Source organism: Schistocerca piceifrons, chromosome 4 (assembly GCF_021461385.2).
Source record: "Schistocerca piceifrons isolate TAMUIC-IGC-003096 chromosome 4, iqSchPice1.1, whole genome shotgun sequence".
NCBI lineage: Eukaryota > Metazoa > Arthropoda > Insecta > Orthoptera > Acrididae > Schistocerca > Schistocerca piceifrons.
Genome location: NC_060141.1, coordinates 464,930,193 through 464,950,333, shown reverse-complemented (window position 1 = coordinate 464,950,333; position 20,141 = coordinate 464,930,193).

Here is a 20,141-nt window from a genome sequence, read left to right as displayed (position 1 = left end):
AGGTCTCTTTAATTTTCCTGTAGGCGTTAATTATTTACTATAAAATTCATTGCAGGCCAATACCTGACGCAGTAGGTTATCATGGCAGGGTGGGTGAAGCATCAAGGCTTTGTTGTAAGCAACTGGATATGAGACGGTGCGCAAGAAGACCGGAAGAAGAAGAATGGCTCACTCCTTCCCGACAGCATACGTGCAATAATTGTAGGTCCATCCAACTGCGGCAAGACAATTGTTCTCATGTCTCTGCTAGCACATCCGGATGGAGTCCGCTTTGAGTATGTATGTGTATATTCAAAAACTCTGTTTCAGCCCAAATACGAACAATTACAGGAGATTCTGTAGGGTGCAGATCGTATGACATACATGAAATTCAGTGAGAGCAGCGATATCCCACCACCGGAAAAAGTAAAGCCAAACGCAGTGTTCATATTTGACGATGTTGCTGTGGAAAACCAAAATCAAATTCGGCGAAATTTCTGTTTCGGTCGCCATATGGCTGTTGATGTATTTTATTTGAGTCAGATATACTCCAGAATCCCAAGCTAGTTAGTGAGGGATAAATCAAACCTAATTATACCTAGTACGTACCTAATTATATCGTAGTATTCAGACAGGACAATCTGAATTTAAAACAAATTTTCCAGGCTCATGCAGGAACCAACATGACATGCAATGATCTTGTAAAGATATGTGCAGATTGCTGGAATCAATCACACTATGGGTTTCTCGTTATTGATAAAACAGGAAAACTGAATTATGGCAGGTACAGACGGAACTTCCACGAGTTCCTATTTATATACAGGGTGGTCCATTGATCGTGACTGGGCCAAATATCTCACGGAATAAGCGTCAAATTAAAAAACCTACAAAGTGCGAAACTTGTCTAGCTTGAAGGGGGAAACCAGATGGCGCTATGGTTGGCCCGCTAGATTTTTAAATAGGAACCTCCATTTTTTGTTACATATTCGTGTAGTACGTAAAGAAATATGAATGTTTTAGTTCGACCACTTTTTTGGCTTTGTGACAGATGGCGCTGTAATAGCCACAAACGTATAAGTACGTGGTATCACATAACATTCCGCCAGTGCGGACGGTATTTGCTTCGTGATACATTACCCGTGTCAAAATGGACCGTTTACCAACTGTGGAAAAGGTCGATATCATGTTAATGTATGGCTATTGTGCTGAAAATGCCCAACGAGCGTGTGCTGCTCGGCATCCTAGACGACATCATCCAAGTGTCCGGACCGTTCGCCGGATAGTTACGTTATTTAAGGAAACCGGAAGTGTTCAGCCACATGTGAAACGTCAACCACGACCTGCAACAAATGATGATGCCCAAGTAGGTGTTTTAGCTGCAGTCACGACTAATCCGCCCATCAGTAGCAGACAAATTGCGCGAGAATCGGGAATCTCAAAAACGTCGGTGTTGTGAATGCTACATCAACATCAACTGCACCCGTATCGTATTTCTACGCACCAGGAATTGCATGGCGACGACTTTGAAGGTCGTGTACAGTTCTGCCAAAGGGCACGTGAGAAATTACGGGACAATGACAGATTTTTTGCACGCGTTCTATTTAGCGACGAAGCGTCATCCACCAACAGCGGTAACGTACACCGGCATAATATGCACAATTGGCCAACGGAAAATCCACAATGGCTGCGACCAGTGGAACATCAGCGACCTTGGCGGGTGAATGTATGGTGCGGCATTATGGAAGGATGAATAATTGGCCCCCATTTTATCGATGGCAATCTAAATGGTGCAATGTATGCTGATTTCCTACGTAATGTTCTACCGATGTTACTACAAGATGTTTCACTGCATGACAGAATGGCGATGTACTTCCAACATGATGGATGTCCGGCACATAGCTCGCGTGCGGTTGAAGCGATATTGAATAGCATGAAACGTCCCCTTAGAAAAATTTATACAAGACTGTGCTTAACCTGACACACAATATTTTGTTAGCGCAACGCAATCTGACTTTCAAAATTCCCTACAAAAGAATGGCCCTGACTAACATTAAACCATACCTTTCACAAATCACTTACCTCACAAAAATCTTCGCTGCTCAAGCTACTGCAATACAGCGAGCGCCACTACTGCCAGCTAAATAAAAGATTCAAACTATGGAAGGCACTAACTACTGATAGGGATAGTTAGCAAATGAAAGATATTAATAGAGAACAAACAATGTATTTACCTTGATATCATCATATATAAATATAGCAGTTCATGACAAATTTCAAAACTCCGCCAGCTCTCTCCCCACATCCACCACTGCTGGCGGCTCACCTTCAACTGCCCAACGCTACGCGCTGTTCACAGCCAGCTGCCTAACACTACAAAGGCAGACAACAATGCAAACTAGACACAGACTGCACACAGCACAGCCAGTGATTTTCATACAGAGGTGGTGTTACCAATAAAAAAACCTAAACAGCCTACTTACATAGCCCCCATGCTCCCCACAAAAAATTTTACAAATTGGATTGGGCAGTGGCCAATACAGATTTGAAAAAATTTTTCATAATTACAATAACAAAGAAATCAAATGCACACACTTATTGATACAATGTTGGTCAAAAGCTAAAATTTTCTCACAGTCTATAAAGACAGTCCTGATTCATCACAGTAAAATTACAGTGTTTTTCTTTTTTTTTTTTTTCAAAGTCTGAACAGTAAAAGAGAATGTACACAGAAGTAGTGGATTTCCATGCGGTCTTGAAGAAGTAGTGTCCTTCCATCAGAAAGACAGTGCTGACTCTTGACATGCTGACAGGTAATGGGCCACAACATAGCAAACCCACAGCAGAGTCATTCGATGTTTTGAAGAACATTGGTAGGTAGGTCATGACAGAGTAGACCCACTGCAGTCCTGATAGAGATTACGGTATTAGAGGGCCATCAGAGGCGCAGACCCACTGCAGTCCTTGCAGAAATAATGGTACTGGTGAGTCAGCAAAGGTGTAGACCCACTGTAGTCCTAGTAGAAATAATGGTATTGGTGGGCCACCAGAGGTGCAGACCCACTGTAGTCCTTGTAGAAATGTCCAGCAGCCATCTGTTGCGATTGTGCAGGTGCACATTCACCATCGAAGAGTCTTGCGGAGAATATAGCAAGTCCATAAACCACCACAAAGTTTTCGGAACTGTCCTTAGAACCAACAATGCTGTTATCCAGTCCCTTGCTGAATTATTAACACACGTGCAAACACTAACAGTCCCTACTTCTCACATATTGTCCATATACTATGACCAACAGAAACGTGTGCAGTGAAATGTAACTTACAAGTTAATAATAAGATGAACTGGTGTCAATTACAATTTTATAACATGATGATACAATTACAAAGGTACAAAATACATCATTAAAGAACATTACAATACAGATAACATTTGTAGTAAAACAGGCGTTACAAAAGAATAGAAATAGACATATACGTCAGTGTTACAGGAATTATGACATGAGTACATACATAAAAGATCAGAATAACTTTCGAAACATCAACTTCACACATGAGCATTAACACAAAACAGAATAAATAATGTCTAAACATCTTTACAAAGTAAATAACACATTATTAATGCCAATTGTATTTGAGGATAACAGTATTCCTCATCATAGTGAATGTAACTTAGTTTTAGAAGAGAAAAAAGTTCTATGAAACAGTACACAGAGACAAGAAGAAAACAAATACACAAGGGTACACAAACATATAGTGGGATAACACAAAAGGGATAGGACAGGGTTTGTTTTACTGCAGTATTTTGCATGGAGATCTCCCTTTGTTTATCATTATTCCCAAAAGGTCCTATCTAAGCCTGCTTTCTGTATTCTGTTCATATTTCTTTCAAAATAATTATTTCTGATTGTACAATACTCATTTGGGCCCAAATTTTTTTCATATAACTTCGCAATGCATTCTTTACCTATTCTCCATAGTCAGTTTCTTATATAGTCTACCCCCTCTTAAGCTAACTTAAATCTACTGAGCCCAGATGCTAAACTAAGGGATGAGGCAATGCAGCAGCACAAAACAATTAACACAAACAGCAATGACAAAAAAATGGAAATTTGCAAAGCAAGCTACAGTAAATCTAAATTACCAAGCAAAGCAACATTACAACTAATATGAGCCAATGTGCAGCAACAAGAAAAATAAATGTGTGGTAAAACTGGCTTAGCAGAGTAACACAAATTAAAATTCAGTAGCACTATGCCTGGCAAACAGCAGCTTATATCTAAACATGACATAGCTCAAGCAGAAAAAATAGTACACTAAAGACAACAATGCAGATAAGGGAAATGTCTATTCACATCTTAATGTCTATGTAATTAAAGTGGTGCACCACAACAACTTATTGTAAAAGAAATATTACCATGTACTTGAAAAGAATATTATGTATGCAGTTACTGTTACTAGTCCCTTCTTATTGTTCTTTCCTTTCCAAGTGCTCCTTTTTTGAAGAATGTGGATCACAAAATTATTATTTAATAGATCTGTTGACAGAAAGTGTTCATATTAGCAAATGCATTTAATTTTATTTTATGAAACCAATGCTGCAACACAGCTGGAAACCAGATATTAAACAAAATGAGCAATCTCTTAACTACAAAGACAATAGATGTAAAATGTTTCTGATCATTTCATTAGGCATTTTAGTAAATATTATAATTTACGAGCTCCACAGTATGCTTTCAACAAGGAAATGTCAATAGCGAGGACAATGGCCTCCCCTTTCTTTTTTTCTACCTGTGCCGCTGAAAGGCTAATGGCTTTTTTTCGGGGGCTGTCGCCCAGGTGGGTGCCCGCGACGCATTACGTGCAGGTGGTCACTTAACTTTCTTATGGAAATATTTACGACAGCAGTTTCCGCTATAGTGACAGTCTCACATAAAAATATTTCACAGGTTAAGAATTAGCGTTGCAAATCTGTAGAAAGAAAATCCTATAAATATAAGTGTCCAAATAAAATATTTGTCAGCATTGTGATACAGTCACGCATTTACGCACATTTCATAACTCTTAAAGTACGATTCTTGGTTTCCAACATACTTCTTATTCCTCATATACGGTAGCATCATCTTATTGATCATAAACATATGCCGGCCGAAGTGGCCGTGCGGTTAAAGGCGCTGCAGTCTCGAACCGCAAGACCGCTACAGTCGCAGGTTCGAATCCTGCCTCGGGCATGGATGTTTGTGATGTTCTTAGGTTAGTTAGGTTTAACTAGTTCTAAGTTCTAGGGGACTAATGACCTCAGCAGTTGAGTCCCATAGTGCTCAGAGCCATTTGAACCATTTTTAAACCATAAACATATCTCAACAGCATAGTACACATCGTCGTCGTAATAATAACATCATAACACCTCAGTCAAATCTCAAAAACGTCGTATCTTTCTGTAATAATTTCAAAACCTAAAAAATATTCTCTGCTCATTTCAATAGTGTCATCTACCTCAAACGTACTTTAAAATCATGCTCCCTTACCAAATATATCATTCAACGCTCTCATAGTATCACAATGGTTCCGAAAAAATATGAACAGTTTACAAAGTACAGACAAAATACAGTTTCATAAGTGTGAAGTTACCCAACTGTGTATTGCGTAAACATGTGACACTGATGTAGTAAAAAAATGTTTATCTCTCAGTTAAATGATCAGATAGCTGTGTAATTTGTGTGTTAGAGAAATATGGTACCGATGTGTAAAGTTGTATAAGCAAATACCATATTAGCTAGGGTTCCTTGTGGTTGCCACACACATGGTACACAAAGTAAGCGTGTACCCCCCTGAGGATTAATGTAATTATACCCTCAGGTGTTACAGACTACAGCAATGGAATGAAATGTATCATGGAAAAACTTTGTATCATTGTACTTCAAATATCTTTAAAAATAAATGTTTTAAGTACAAAATTAATCTCTCAAATGCGTATCCTGTAGCGCTAAATGTGCGTCTTGCTGTAAGATAATTCTGTGGAAGTGTCGTAATTATCGTCCTCCGAAAGCTAAGTTCTGCAGAAGTCAATGTACTTACCTCATGATAAACAAAAGTGAAATGCATTGTGTATAGATATCGTAGTTATTACGTACATGACCGTAATCAAGAAAGTACTATAATGTAACGTATTGTTGCGCTACGGAAAAGGCTGTCTCTTTGTAGCTATACCCTAAAAGTTACTACTAAAACATGTTTTACTTTCCAGAATAATACATAAAACTGTGCAGACATAAAACAGAAACACCGCAAAAGCAACATTGTAAATTGTCACTCATTAGTAGCGTCGTGATAAAATCGTGTAGCTGTTACATAAACTAATCACTGTGTCATCTGGTATCTGACATAAAGTACTTTAAATCCAGAATGTGTTTTCAAGTAAACCAAAATGTTGCATTAAAATCTCATTAGCAGTACTGTAAATGTTCTAAGTATGTGAGCCTTATAGTCGTTACGTAATCATGCAACTAACAAGCAAGAACGTACACACACAATAACACTGTGTCGTCTGTTCACAATAACAATGCATTCGTAATTTCTGTTTAAATAAGTTCTCTTGGTTCTTGACTGGATATTTAACTTGAAACATTGTTGCATGTTAACAGTTTCTTAAGTCTGACAAAGCATACTTGTAATGTAAAGTGGAAAGTTATGGCAATGACAAAGTTAAAAAGCAGATTATCTTTCAATAAACGATTTTACACGTGAAAAGTGGTGTAAACCTTTACTCTTCATAGTACTCAGAGTTTGAACTTGAATGCAATTGTCATGCGGTATCCGTCGGTAAAGAATACTGGAATTTTTCTCAAGGTTAGCGTCTATGTTATTTTTCTCGGAGCCAGCGGGCGCACGCGGCTGCCTGCTGTGCGAGTCATTGTCTGCTTCTTTGTTGGCGCGCGTTGTTATTGGGATTAGGAGACCTAACTTCTACAAATTCGCCTTGCCGAGAGGGCCCAGCTCTGTTAGAATCCCGCCAGTTCTGATGAAATTCACGTCTGTCGTTTTGTCGGTAGTTTACATAGTTTCTTGTTTGTCGGTCATGTGGTGGAGAATTTCTCCCTGAATCGTAACTGCGCGCTGGTCCGTTGCGTCTAAAGTTATTCTCTCTCCCTTGATAGTATTTATTTTGTTTCCCATATTGTCTGTTTCTCTTATTGTCTCTGTGATAGTCATTACCACGGAGAGGTGATCTTTCCCTGTAGTTATTACTACTCTGCCAACGGTTGTCATACGGGTGGTGTCTGTTTTGGTCACGATTTGTGTTGTGAGAATAGCCTTGTCGTGTCAAGTTATTACTTCTTTCATCGCAGAATTGCGACGGATGTGACCTATAATTGTTGTGTTCCTGGTTTTGCGTTCCGTGATTGTCAGTGTCAATTTCTAATTCTTGTAAGAGTCCCTGAAATGCTTCAATGTCGTCTTTGCAACATCCTGCCAAAATAATATGTCGTAAATGTTCAGGCAGTTTGATTAAGCAAATGCGGATGAGTTCTGAGGGGCTGTATGGGTTTGAAAGATACTGATTCTTATGCAACATGTCTTCAAAATATTTCATAAGACTGGAAAATTCAGATTGTTCAAAACGTTTCATCATTATGATGCTATGTTTTACTCGGTCTTGTGTGGCTTGAGACCAATATGCTGAGAGGAAGGCATGGTAAAACTCTCCTTCACTGTGACAATCGTGAATTACCGATCGCATTCTTACAGCTGGTTCATTCTCCAAGTAGCCACACATAAATTCTAATCTGTGTTCTAACGACCAGTTGGGAGGAAAACAATGCGAGAATTGATGGAGCCATGCTTGTGGATGAATGTCGTTGCCAGAATTCTTAAATGTTTTGAATTTACGTGTAGTAATGAACAGCTTATAGTCAAAATCATCATGTTGGCGAGTCGCATATCGGTCATTGTTAGGTCGTGTCGGCCGTTCCATCTCAAAATTCGGTGCACATTGCCAATTTCTTTCATAACTTCCGAAATGCCCTGTGTTATTATTTTGTGGCTGTTCCGTATTTCTGTGTCCCTCTTCCCGTATTGGGGCGCGAGTATCCTCTGAAATACGTAATTCTTGTATTACCTGTGTCAGCTGATCTTGTACTTCCCGGATTTCTCTTTTGTACTGTGTATTGATTTGATTTTGATTCTGTTTGAATTTTCTAATTTGTTCATACTCTTCTGTGTCAGTGAAGGCTACAGGTCTTGTGTCATTCAGATCATCATCTACCTTTGTAGATAAGTTAGTGACCTTATCCGAAAGTTCGGCTACTTTCTCCGATAGTGAACACATTTCCTCAGTGTGTTTTTCTGAACCAAGTTTCAGAGTGTCCATTTGTGTTGAAATCGAATCTACTGTGTCCTTTAAGTTTTCTTGAGTTTTTGCAAGTTGCGTAACCGAATCGGTAGATGCAACTGAGTCAATTTTAGCTTACAAGGTGTTGTGATTTTCATGAACAATAGTTTGCAGTTCTTTTATGGCTGCTTCATGATTCTGTAATGCATTTTCATGACGCGAAAAAATAGGTTGGAAATGCTCACAAATTTGTGTTTTTACGTCATTACAGACATTTTGACATTTCGATTCGATGTTATGTAACTCAGTAGTTAAATCTTCACGTGTTTGTTCAAGCGTGGTGTGAAGATTTTGTTCCATTGCATCTAACTGTTGCTGTGTTTGTCTCTGGTGTTGTTCCATTGTGTCTAACTTTTGAAGCTTTTGCTGTGTTTGTCTCTGATTTTGTTCCATTGTGTCTAACTTCTGAAGCTTTTGTTGTGTTTGTCCCATTTGTTGTATTAATTGTAATAACAATGCATTGGTGTCTGAAACATGTTCCTCAGTGCTTTTCGGCAGTGAATTTGCACCGGTAACATTCACATTTTGACAAGCGGAAAATGTGTCTTGACTCATTTGAGAAAACGGTGAGAACCCAAAACCTGAGTCTACAGTATTTGCAATATTGTGTTCTGTCATTCCCGATTCCTGAGGCGAGCTGTTGCCGACCGATCAATCGATAATGCTTCCCTGTTCACTACCTGTTTCACTGTCTACACCATTATTTGAGGCCCGCTCCATTTCCCTATGCACAGTTACCAAATTACTACTTTGAACATTAGTAAATTCATTACTCGGCGGCGCTGATAAGCTACGCTCGTCGTCACTATTATTTCTCAGTTTACTTTGGAGCCTAGTGTTACGTTTTGCACACGCCATTATTGCCACAATATTTCACACGATAACACAGAAAAGCACAATTTGAAGAGCAAAAATAAGAGAACACATTAACATAGCACTGAAAAAATATCTAGTTAAATACTTGGTGTAAAACTGCATGCATGCTACAACTGTTTTACTGTACCACAATGAAAGACTGCAACTACAAAGGAGATTCTCTCTACAATTACGCTCTAGCAATAAACAAAAGCTACACTAATTACACAAACTACAGGAAAAAATCAGAAGATTCCAGTGAGGTATCCTCGGCTAAGGGTCGACATATGAAACGTCCCCTTAGAAAAATTTATACAAGACTGTGCTTAACCTGACACACAATATTTTGTTAGCGCAACGCAATCTGACTTTCAAAATTCCCTACAAAAGAATGGCCCTGACTAACATTAAACCATACCTTTCACAAATCACTTACCTCACAAAAATCTTCGCTGCTCAAGCTACTGCAATACAGCGAGCGCCACTACTGCCAGCTAAATAAAAGATTCAAACTATGGAAGGCACTAACTACTTATAGGGATAGTTAGCAAATGAAAGATATTAATAGAGAGCAAACAATGTATTTACCTTGATATCATCATATATAAATACAGCAGTTCATGACAAATTTCAAAACTCCGCCATCTCTCTCCCCACATCCACCACTGCTGGCGGCTCACCTCCAACTGCCCAGCGCTACGCGCTGTTCACAGCCAGCTGCCTAACACTACAAAGGCAGACAACAATGCAAACTAGACACAGACTGCACACAGCACAGCCAGTGATTTTCATACAGAGGTGGCGTTACCAATAAAAAAACCTAAACAGCCTACTTACAAGCATATTTCATGACATGAGGATTGGTCGTCGAAGCACCATACCATGGCCCGCGCGTTTACCGGATCTGACGTCCCCGCATTTCTTTCTGTGTGGAAAGTTGAAGGATATTAGCTATCGTGATCCACCGACAACGCCTGACAACATGCGTCAGCGCATAGTCAATGCATGTGCGAACATTACGGAAGGCGAACTACTAGCTGTTGAGAGGAATGTCATTACACGTATTGCCAAATGCATTGAGATGGACGGACATCATTTTGAGCATTTATTGCATTAATGTGGTGTTTACAGGTAATCACGCTGTAACAGCATGTGTTCTCAGAGTTTATAAGTTCACAAAGGTACATGTATCACATTGGAACAACCGAAATAAAATGTTCAAACGTACCTACGTTCTGTATTTTAATTTAAAAAACCTACCTGTTACCAACTATTCGTCTAAAATTTTGAGCCATATGTTTGTGACTACTACTGCACCATCTATCACAAAGCGAAAAAAGTGGTCCAGCTAAAACATTCATATTTCTTTACGTACTACGCGAATATGTAATATGAACGGAGGTTCCTATTTAAAAAAAAAAAAACGGAATTTATATCCACTTGACATATGGCAGCGCCTTCTAGCGGGCCAGCCGTTGCGCCATCTGGTTTCCCCCTTCAAGCTAGACAAGTTTCGCTGTTTGTAGTTTTTTCGTTTGACGCTTATTTCGTCAGATATTTGGCCCGGTCACGATCAATGGACCACCCTGTAGAGCCATGCAAAGAGGTGAGTACATCAGTATACGCATCACCATTGACGAATTCGCATGCATGCCGGAAGTTCAATTTGATAGGATGAGTGGACATAGACAAAACATTTGCTTGTACGTGGACGCGAAAATTCAAACTCTCGGACGTAAAGTTGTAGGTTTACGCAAGGAATTAGAGAGATAGTGCCAAACCCTTCTGAGATTGAACAGTACACTGAATGACCGGGTTAAGCAATCGAGAAGAAAGTAAACGGTTTAAGTGAAGGGGGAATAGCTGTCATTGAGAACGGGACATCATACCAACGGGTTAAAGAAATTGAAAAGAAAAGAGGTAACTTAACTAAAGGGAAAAAGCTGTTACTGAGAAAGGGAAACAGCACAAGAAATGAAGAGCGGATATATAAAACCTCACGCTGCACGGAAGTCCGTGATGTCGACTAAGCATAAAGTCAGCGAGACACGGAAGGCCGTTCGCGAGAAGTTACGGTTTCTGAGGTTTGAGCATTCGAAAAGGGACCAGGCACTGCGAGAAACCTTTAAACCAGTTACTGAATCTCTCGATGAACTTACAGCGAAATTCCTCAACGACGACGATGACGCTAGTGCCGATTTCATTAACCGTCACAGCGACGCTAGGATGGAGAAAACATTCGATGTTAGTGGTGAGAAACCATACATGTTGGACACACAGCCTGTAACTTGAAATGAAAAAAACGAAACAGATCGGCGATAAACAATTCCAAACAACACCCGTTCTACTGAACCTTATTTTCCTAAGACCCACAAAAACTACAAATTTTTCACCTAAAGATCTGGAAATGTATCGTGAAATATTGCTTTTAACTGATCTGCATAAGAATGCAAAGAGTCGAAGCAATGTGATATACAAATCCATTATAAGACCTATTTTGGATTGTGGACAAACACAGCAGTGTGGTGATGGTATTGACATTCAGCATAAAAGAGTTAGCAATCGATTCCCGCAGTATACCCAATGAGCTAATAGACCGGCTACGACTGCTTATGGCATCAGCTGCCGCTGGTAATACAGCTCATTCAAATGAAATTGTTTCAATAATTTCTGAGATTAGAGAGAGAGGCATCATCGAATAAGTATGGAGACTATAGTTTGAAAACTGCATTCAAAACATACCCTCGAAGATATGTTATGCTTAAAGGTTTGGACGACCTGTGGCAGGAGGATCTTGTCGACATGAGAGAATATTCACGTGTGACTAACGTATTCAAATATATTTTAATTGTCATTAATACCTATTCTAAATATGCCTGAGCATTACCTCTGAAAGCGAAAACAGGAATCGAAGTCGGCCATTTGTTTGATGGATTACTGCAGACGGGGAAGAATCGATGCCCAGACAACCTTCTTTCAGCCGGGAACCGCGCCACTGCCTCGGTCGCAGGTTAAAATCCTGCCTCGGGCATGGATGTGTGTGATGTCCTTAGGTTAGTTAGGTTTAAGTAGTTCTAAGTCCTAGGGAACTGATGACCTCAGATGTTAAGTCCCACAGTGCTCAGAGCCATTTTTGAACCGGACAACCTTCAGACAGATCACGGCGGCGAGTTTTACAATAAATATTTCAAGGCTGTGATGGAACGGCATGGAATACATCACTACTAAACGTTCACCCATCTGAAGGTGAGTATCGTGAAACGTCTGAACAGAACAATGAAAACTCAGATGCGGATGCAATACAATCTTCGTGGCTCATACAGATGATCAAATGGTTCTAAGCACTTAGGACTTAACATCTGAGGTCATCAGTCCCCTAGAACTTAGAACTATTTAAACCTAACTAACCAAAGGACATCACACACATCCATGCCCGAGGCAGGAAACGAATCTGCGACCGTAGCGGTCGCTCGGTTCCGGTTGAAGCGCCTAGAACCGCTCGGCCACAACGGCCGGCTCACACAGATGTATCGATATCCTCCCGCAAACAATTACACAGCATAATCGAACCAAACACCGCACAATAAAAATGAGACCAATAGATGTTCGTGATAATAGACTTCTAGATAAAGTATACAAACGTATTAAAATTGTAGATCCGAGCAAGCAGCAGTTTAATGTAGGTGATTTAGTACGTATTTCCAGGACGTGAACAGTGTTAAAACACTAAGTGCAAAGCGTCCCAGTCTCCACTGGGACGACCCTGGTATACCTAGTAAAGAAATGATGACGTCATTTCGAATATTCGATCATCCTGAGACCATCAACTACGTCAAAGGTGAGAAGAAGATCGCATGGATAAAACGAATCTTCAAGTTTGCATCTATTAAAGACCTGGAATTCTACAGGTGCCCGAGATCCGTAAGCTAAAGAAGAAGAAGATGTCTGAGAATAGTATTGTGTCTGCTTACGAAAATATAAAATTACTTTTAAATTGGATTAATGAAACTAAATGGAGATATAATTTCAGTCATGTTTGCTATACGTCATTGGAAGCGGACACCATCACTGCCTACTCCTAAAAACCTATACGTGCTGAAGGTGGGTGAAATCCCATGCAATCATTACATATATTTTGCTTTCCTCCATCTTAAACGTCACCTCCCTCATGCTTTGAAATAATATCTTGTACATCTTGCACAGCCTTTGTATTCATTTGTAAAGGTAGGGATTTGTGAAGTAACTATTTTTCATTCACACATAAATACTTACAGTAGTAACACAGCTTTACATCCACAAATTTTATTGTTTTAACAGTACACGAAGTAATACTGCTTTTAAACTCACACTTCTTGTAACTGTTTGAATTTTTTTTATTTGAAGTTCATAATTTTTAAAAACGATAGTACTGATTGGAAAATTTTGCTTGTACTTTACACTGCAATACTGGTTACAGCAATTGCAGGGGTATAGTCTCTCTTACACTAGTACTATTACTAGTGAAATTCCACCCAAACAGAAGACTTAATTTGTACATTGAACTGTGTCACTCTAAACATTTCCCACCTCAAGCAGCCGATATAATTTAATAATACAATGAAGCGGATGGTCCTAAAATGTTCATCCCAATGAACTGGGTAGAACTCACCTTAAAACTAGTGTGACTTGGATAGCTGGCAGCAGGTGAAACTTAAAAACTAATCTATTTACACATGCACTCGTCCACTCACACACGCACATGAAGTTCAAAAGCGAGAAATAGTATGATAAACTATTTTTTCCTTCATTTACATTTTTTAAACTTTTTTGATGATTTTGGTTCAATTTCTTAAAATTTTTGTATACATTGCACGTTTTTATTTTTTTTATAATTTTTTCCCAGCACATACCGCTTATATGGTCCTGCCTGGATATCAGGGTACTTATTTAGAATATATATATATATATATATATACAGGGTGTCCCAGCTATCTTGTCCTCCCAAAATATCTCTGGAACAATAACAGCTATTGCAAAACGACTTTCACCGGTATCAATGTAGGGCTGGGGCCCATGAATGTACATACTTGGAGACATTCTAAAACGAAAGCATATGTGTTTTTTAACACAAACTTATGTTTTTTTAAATGAACCTATATTTTTTCTTCAGCAATCCATAGCATGACAAAGCACATACACAATGGCGTTGATTGCATCGCAATATTCCCATTACATCCCGAGATATTGAGACGCGAAGTTGACGCTTGAAACACCCGACATGCGCTGCTAGCGCACGTCCTGAGGCTCAGGCGTGAACGCCATGCTGCCCGTAATCGCGATGTGATTGACATGTGTAATCACACCTCCATACTTATCAAGAGGTCCGAAACTAATAATATGGTCTGCTGCTATCAACTCTCGTAATCACATAATGGTTTCCCTCTTGCACGTTTTACGTATCTACGTACACGATATGAACCAGTACCGATCGGTGTACACCTATCCGCCACACACCGTTGGGTGGCTTGCGGAGTATCAATGTAGATGTAGATGTAGATCAGGTTGTCTTACTTATCCTGCACACCCAAAATAAGGTTTATCTAATGCGTTATATGACCCATTGTGCCTGTCGCGCAGGGCCTGGCTCTACCTATTCAAGTGTCCAACGTAGTTCCCACTGCTGCCACAGTTACCACTTCGCCTTGTTTATGATTTGCGACCCATCCAAACTCCTGTACTCCACCACCCTCCGAGCATCCCGTTTGTTGTTGCTTTGGCGTGCAGTACACCGCTTGCCAGTGTAGTCGTGCATCAGAGTTCAAAATGGTTCAAATGGCTCTGAGCACTATGGGACTCAACTGCTGTAGTCATTAGTCCCCTAGAACTTTGAATTACTTAAACCTAACTAACCTAAGGACATCACACACATCCATGCCCGAGGCAGGATTCGAACCAGCGACCGTAGCAGTCGCACGGTTCCGGACTGCGCGCCTAGAACCGCGAGACCACCGCGGCCGGCGTGCATCAGAGTAATCTAGTGACGGCACGGAGGTAGTACACATTGTGAATAAACGATGTGTTGTGGAACTTATACTGTACAGTATAATATACACACATGAAGATATGGTAGAGATGCTGCTGATCTATGGAGAATGTACGTTGACGGGAAATACGTTACGAGATTGCTTGTTTGTGATAGTACTGTTAGCGAACATTATGATTATTAAGTTAATATGTCTGTTTTCTACCCTACTCTACATACCTGTACTATGCCCTGTTGTAGGTGGACGAAATGCTGTTCAGGCAGAACGACTGTACAGAAGACGATTCCCTGACAAGCCATCGCCTTCGCGCCGGATGTTTGGTCGTCTCACATCTCGTCAACGTGAAACGGGAAGCTTAAATCCGAGACCTCGACATCGTCCTAGAGCACGCACAGATGAACGTGCTGAAGTTGCTGTGCTCGCTACCATAGCTGTGAATCCTCAAATCAGCACACGTCAAATTGAACGTGAAGTTGGTGTGTCGAAATCAAGTGCACAGCGTATTCTTAAACGTCATAAATTTCATCCTTACCATGTTCATTTACACCAGGATCTTCTTGGAAATGACTTCCGCAATAGGGTAAGATTTTGTCGGTGGGCTCAGCAAAAACTTCTGACTAATCCAAATTTTTTTTCAGATGTTCTCTTTACCGACGAGGCATAATTCTCCAACAAAGGAATTGTCAATATGAGGAATATGCATTATTGGTCTGCAGACAATCCAAAATGGCTCCGTCAGGTAGAGCATCAACGTCCGTGGAAAGTTAATGTTTGGTGTGGGATTATTGGAGATACCATTATCGGACCTTTCTTTATAAATGGCATCCAAACTGGCAGACAATACTCCAGATTTATGCGACACAATCTTCCTGTTCTCTTGGATACCGTACCTCTGAACCGGAGAATGGTCATGTGGTATCAGCATGACGGATGCCCTGCACATAACGCCTTACGAGCACGACGACTTCTGAACCGTAAGTTCCCTGGTAGGTGGATTGGACGAGGTGGCCCAGTTAGGTGGCGTGCCCGATATCCGGACCTTACACCGCTGGATTATTTTCTTTGGGGAGCAGTGAAGGATGCTGTTTACCAACATGAACCAACAACACCAGAGGACATGAAGCAACGCATTATTGATGCTTGTACAGCCATCAAAGAGGAAACAGTAGCACGAAGTGGGGCATCCTTCATCCGCAGAGTGACCCTATGTATGCAAGCCAATGGGCATCACTTTGAGCATGAGATGTGAACGCTATGTTTAGTATGTAGTGATGGTATCACAGTGGAAGTTTCTACAAAGGGCCATTTTACCCAGTGATGTTAAGAAACATTTGTTTGCGACAATTTGTCATTTAACGCATTAGATAAACATAACATTGATAATTATGTGATAATAAAACTAATTGGTTAATCATGTTTACATTCATCTTCTATGTCCTACCTGAACTTCCCAAATCAAAACATTTTTACCTAAACAACGGTAAAACATTTAGTCCACTTGCTCGTTTCACTAAAACTATCAACATGAATTTTACTGTTACGAGTGAATGATTAACTGTCACTTGCGCTAGATCTACAGTAAAGTAAAGTTTTAACTTTGAACGGGATTACCTTTCTAGTAACGGATTAACGATAAGCGAAGTTAACTTTGTGACTAACGTTGCGGTACACAGGTATGTTACAGAACCGCATCATCCCTAGCCTATGCGATAAATACCTGCTGGAATGTACGACGTTAATACAGGATGGCAGCAGACCGTATTATTCGTTTCGGACCTCTTGATAAGTATGGAAGTGTGATTACGCATGTCAATCACATCGCGATTACGAGCAGCATGGGGTTCACGGCTGAGCCTCAGGACGTGCGCTAGCAGCGCATTTCGGGTGTTTCAGGCGTCAACTTCGCGTCTTAATATCTCGGGACGTAATGGGAATATTGCGATGCAATCAACGCCATTGTGTATGTGCTTTGTCATGCTATGGATTGCTGAAGAAAAAATATAGGAGGTCCATTTAAAAAAACATAAGTTTGTGTTAAAAAACACATATGCTTTCGTTTTAGAATGTTTCTAAATATGTACATTCTTGGGCCCCAGCCCTACATTGATACCGGTGAAAGTCGTTTTGCAATAGGTGTTATTGTCCCACAGATATTTTGGGTGGACAAGATAGCTGGGACACCCTGTATATATATATATACACACTCCTGGAAATGGAAAAAAGAACACATTGACAACGGTGTGTCAGACCCACCATACTTGCTCCGGACACTGCGAGAGGGCTGTACAAGCAATGATCACACGCACGGCACAGCGGACACACCAGGAACCGCGGTGTTGGCCGTCGAATGGCGCTAGCTGCGCAGCATTTGTGCACCGCCGCCGTCAGTGTCAGCCAGTTTGCCGTGGCATACGGAGCTCCATCGCAGTCTTTAACACTGGTAGCATGCCGCGACAGCGTGGACGTGAACCGTATGTGCAGTTGACGGACTTTGAGCGAGGGCGTATAGTGGGCATGCGGGAGGCCGGGTGGACGTACCGCCGAATTGCTCAACACGTGGGGCGTGAGGTCTCCACAGTACATCGATGTTGTCGCCAGTGGTCGGCGGAAGGTGCACGTGCCCGTTGACCTGGGACCGAACCGCAGCGACGCACGGATGTACGCCAAGACCGTAGGATCCTACGCAGTGCCGTAGGGGACCGCACCGCCACTTCCCAGCAGATTAGGGACACTGTTGCTCCTGGGGTATCGGCGAGGACCATTCGCAACCGTCTCCATGAAGCTGGGCTACGGTCCCGCACACCGTTAGGCCGTCTTCCGCTCACGCCCCAACATCGTGCAGCCCGCCTCCAGTGGTGTCGCGACAAGCGTGAATGGAGGGACGAATGGAGACGTGTCGTCTTCAGCGATGAGAGTCGCTTCTGCCTTGGTGCCAATGATGGTCGTATGCGTGTTTGGCGCCGTGCAGGTGAGCGCCACAATCAGGACTGCATACGACCGAGGCACACAGGGCCAACACCCGGCATCATGGTGTGGGGAGCGATCTCCTACACTGGCCGTACACCACTGGTGATCGTCGAGGGGACACTGAATAGTGCACGGTACATCCAAACCGTCATCAAACCCATCGTTCTACCATTCCTAGACCGGCAAGGGAACTTACTGTTCCAACAGGACAATGCACGTCCGCATGTATCCCGTGCCACTCAACGTGCTCTAGAAGGTGTAAGTCAACTACCCTGGCCAGCAAGATCTCCGAATCTGTCCCCCATTGAGCATGTTCGGGACTGGATGAAGCGTCGTCTCACGCGGTCTGCACGTCCAGCACGAACGCTGGTCCAACTGAGGCGCCAGGTGGAAATGGCATGGCAAGCCGTTCCACAGGACTACATCCAGCATCTCTACGATCGTCTCCATGGGAGAATAGCAGCCTGCATTGCTGCGAAAGGTGGATATACACTGTACTAGTGCCGACATTGTGCATGCTCTGTTGCCTGTGTCTATGTGCGTGTGGTTCTGTCAGTGTGATCATGTGATGTATCTGACCCCAGGAATGTGTCAATAAAGTTTCCCCTTCCTGGGACAATGAATTCACGGTGTTCTTATTTCAATTTCCAGGAGTATATATATATATATATATATATATATATATATATATATATATATATATATATATATATATATATATATATATACAGACATCACAACCAAACGCACTAACAAGCACACAAACAGATGCACACAAGCACTCATACATTCAGGCATGTCATACATCACACATACAATATTTAAACTATGATAAAAGGGCCGTAGTATTAGATACAATCTCTCACCCAACCAGTCACTCAATCACTCACTCACTCTCTCTCTCTCTCATTCACACTGTCAGAGTCCCTCACTCTCTCTCGCACTTCAAGTAAATAATGCGAGTATGGGAGGGTTCTTTTATCGTCATGAGGTGACAATCCGACTTTAGATTGCAGCACAGTGTACACCTTGTGATCTCGCCACCGAATACTAGTTTACTGTACCAGATGCGGAGGTTGTAGCGGAGCAATGCGAACTCCACCGTACAGGCACTGCAAGTAGTCTTCGACCATGAGGGCATGTGATGACGCATGTCGCACACGCTTAGCCTGACCCTGGGTGGCTCCATCTATTGTACGACATGCATACATTTTGGACCTTAAACCCACAAACTCTACAATAGGCAATCCATCTGCGTCGTCTTTCATGAAGCATGTGTGAATTCGTAAGGGACCAAACTGCTGAGGTAATCGCTAGCTAGACTTAAACAATACTTAAACTAACTTATGCTAAGAACAACACACACACCTATGCCCGAGGAAGGACTCGAACCTACGGCGGGAGGTTTCATTAAGCCTTCCTGTTCCGAGGAACAATACCGTAAGGATTATCAGCTGCATATCCCAACGTGTCGAATTCATTACCGTCACACCTAATTACTTGATGTGAATTGCAGTTCTTCACCCAGTAAATGAAGCTGTCTGTATCCATATAAAGTAACTTTGGCTCCACGAAATGAGTTTTAGCGAATTCATAGTGGAAGCGGTACATGTGGGGTTTGGAGAGGTCCGGTATACACATACCCAATTAGATTACTTTCGTAAACTCTACTGAAATCTTCGACTTCTCCACAGCAACAAAGTTCTCATTGAAAATTGTGACCTGCTTAAAATTTGGTCTGACGATGCACTTTCTAACGCCCGACCGCCAGTCCCATTCGGTCCTAATCAAAATATCGCATTCATTTCTTACATTCTGCATGGTTTTATCAAAAATTGAATCATTCATTATTTTGTAAAGGTCTGTTTCGAAATCGCTAGTTGCGACCGCCCTCTTTTCGGTATTTAATTCAATATACTCCTTCAACCAGG